The 3,192-nt window shown below is 32.1% G+C and overlaps 1 long non-coding RNA gene across 5 annotated transcripts; it reads right to left on the bottom strand.

Moving 5' to 3' along the window:
• Window positions 381-2,587, bottom strand: LOC104788496. Of its 5 annotated transcripts, none has more exons than XR_768306.2 (5): window positions 2,412-2,587; window positions 2,148-2,326; window positions 1,962-2,041; window positions 1,069-1,859; window positions 381-975 (listed from the first exon to the last, which is right to left on the bottom strand). It is a non-coding gene; the product is annotated as an uncharacterized LOC104788496 (long non-coding RNA). The 5 variants fall into 5 exon arrangements; XR_768307.2 differs by having other exon boundaries at window positions 2,148-2,271; window positions 2,412-2,586; XR_768309.2 differs by having other exon boundaries at window positions 2,148-2,228; window positions 2,412-2,586.

The following is a 3,192-nucleotide window of genomic DNA, read 5'->3' as shown; positions in this document are numbered from 1 at the left end:
CGATTTTCCATTAAAGGTCGTCCAAGCCGGTTTCTCAGTAAATTGACGGATTAAATTTAAAAGACCGGGTTAACTTGCCTGTTCCATTAAAGGTTTTGTTTGTCTACATATTCTTATAATTCTCTCTGTTAAAGCTACTTCTTAGGTCGTCCAAACCGGTTTCTCAGGAAATTGTCGACAAAAGACACATGATCATAAATGATTTTCCCAGATCAAAAAGTCTTGGTTTCACAAATTAATTCGAGTACAAAAACATTATAACAACATTAAACATATAGAATCCCACTTACAAAATATGGATCAAAATTCAATTTTGATGACTGGATCACACAAAATATAAAATATCATTAATGATTTCCAAAATAATTTAACAGAGAGAATGAGTATAATAGAAAAAAAAAAACAAAAACGAAACTTGTCTTTTTGGTAACAGCTTACAACTCTACATATTCGACCATTGACATATTTCTTGTAAATTTCCCCAGTTCATAACCTGGAGAACCCTGCATTGTTGAAGTCTGCTAAGAAGATATAATGTAACAATTCTGTCGAGTTCCTCATTTAGTCATTTGAAAAGCATTTATGGGACATAAAATTTCATCTGCAAACATGAATCATCAAGCCTGCAAAGAAAACCTGCATTTTCTCAAATCTGAACCTGCATCTTATAAAGCCAAATTAATTCACAAAAACCTACAATTTGTAACATAGACAAACGAAACCTGCAATCTATATAACTTAGACAAACCAAACATGAAACTTAGATAATCAAAATCTGCAAATTAATTAACCGAACCCTACAAAATAATTAACTAAAACCTGCAAACTTACACAACAAAAAGGTAAGAAACTAGAAATATTAACAATGGTTCAGGAAAAAGGTAACAAAAAGAATTTAATAGTAATACGTACCTCAAAGAGGAGTGGTGGTATGTGTATCCCGACTTCTTCTCCAACCCGGAGGACTCTGCATTGCTGAAGTTACAGAAGTAAATCAGTACCTTTCAAAGATTGAAGATAAGAGAAATATCACATCAAGATTTTGGGATTTGGTTAAAGAGTTCAAACCTTAAGAGGATGAGCTAGATGGACTGCAAATCGTTTCATGGAATTAGATGCACTCTCGAGAATAGTTGTCCCACTTGTGTCAAGTTCCTCATCATGTTTCCTAGCATTTCGTAAACGCATCTAAAGCAAATCAAATTTCAACTGTAAACGTGAATCATCAAGCCTGTAAACCAAACAAAATTATATTTCAAAATAAACCTACAACTTAGAAACAGAACCTGCAACTGATACAACCAAACTCTGCAAATTAATTTACCAAAACATGCAATATACAACTTAGACAAACCGAATCATCACCAATATCATAAGGATCTGTTTACTTATAAGTATCGGTTTTTCAAATCTAAAACCATTCAAGGATGTATAAATATACAGATAGTGAACCATCACCAATCCCTACTATTAAAAGAAAAATGTTTTATAAAACTAACCTTAGTGAATTAAGTTCAACGTGTACTAAGGTCAAGAAGAAGATTATACTTGAAAGTAAGAAAACGGAGTAAAATATGGACTAATAATAGCTTGCATACAGATTCACCTAAATAAAACCATTGCATATGAAATCAGTCCAACGTGTGATAAAAAAAATCATTGCCCATGAATATGCAAAAACTGAAAAGAAAAAAAAACATGGCGAATTAAATGACATAGAAGACGGAGAGATTTATAGAAGCGTAATTAGGCTTAGGCTGAGGGTTGGACTCATGTTCGGAGTCGATATCTTCTTCTTCTTCTTCAAATTGATCACCGAATCATCTTCACCTCTCTTCTTATAAGTCACCTCTCTAATCCTAGAGACAAAAAGTCCCTTAAGTTAGGTTAAACCTCAACGTTTGTTCTATAAGTGGTAGAATATATATTTTATAAATTTGGCTTAAAGAAATGAAATTAACCTTTTCACATCCAGAGCTTGATAATATTGAAATGTTTCATATTCTAAGGAAATCCTCTGCACCTTCCATGGCCAAAAAAACTACATGTCATACATGTAAACATTTATGAAACTCTCTATTGCCTTAAGTAATTTAGTTCAGAATTAATCTTCTGCATAAACATAATCTTTAATAACGGTATATTACCTCTTGCGAGCATGAAACCATAAATTGACGGCGGCGACAGAGCAAGGCTTACTTGACCGGAGAGATGAATCACGCATGTTTCTGAGGTTGAGTTATTGCGAATTAATGAGACTGAGGTTATCATCTCAAAATCGTGATGATGATCAGACGAACACAAAATCATTATACAAATCAAGATTCTGAAACAAAATTCCAATTAAACTTGGAATTTACTCATAAAACATAGACTTAAAATGTAAATTTAGTTAAAAGAGAAACAAAAACCTTAGCCATGAAATCTTGCCTTCTTCTCTTCCTCTACATGACTACATCTCTTCGACTTTGTCGACAAAAAGAAAAAAAAAATCCATTTGGGAGAGACGGCGAGAGAGGAGAGGCTAAAGAAAAAAGTTTTGTGTAAGTGATTGACGGCGACAAAGAGTATAGAGAGAAACACCTTTTTAGGTTTTTTAAATCGACGGACACGATAAAAATTAATCAACGGTCACGATTAAATAAAAGAATCAGAATTCTTAAAACGGGTCGTTTAGGATCCGCGTGTTTATCCGTTTAGAGGGGTGTGAAATTTTGTTGTTACCCTCTAAAAAAATCGAATATTTGGTCATAACTCCAATGGCATACCCTTGTAATTTCTTACAAAACGAAAGTTTAGTCCATAAACTGTGTTTCAAAATAATAGTAGGGATTTTTAGTATAAAATTATCTTATTTGCCCCCTATTAAATAAATAAAAAATTAAATCTTTTAGAATTCTAATAGTCAAACAAGGGTATAATAGAACATTTATCTGTTTTCTTAATATGTGTGAAAACCTCTAGAATGACAAGTAATTAAAAATGGAGGGAGTAGTACTTCTTAAGAAATAACACGATAATTCATGCCAGTTGTTATATATAATTGATGAAAAATATTATTATATCTATAAGATTTAACTACTCCCTCTGTTTCATATTAAGTGTCATTTTAGACTGATTATTTTGTTACAAAATAAGTGTCACTTTATATTTCCAATGTAGATGTTTGGTAAATTTTCCAATTTTATCCCT

The sequence above is a fragment of the Camelina sativa genome, chromosome 5 (genome assembly GCF_000633955.1).
Source record: "Camelina sativa cultivar DH55 chromosome 5, Cs, whole genome shotgun sequence".
Lineage (NCBI taxonomy): Eukaryota > Viridiplantae > Streptophyta > Magnoliopsida > Brassicales > Brassicaceae > Camelina > Camelina sativa.
The sequence above is the reverse complement of the archived record's forward strand: the minus strand, read 5'-3'. Positions and strand labels throughout refer to the sequence as shown.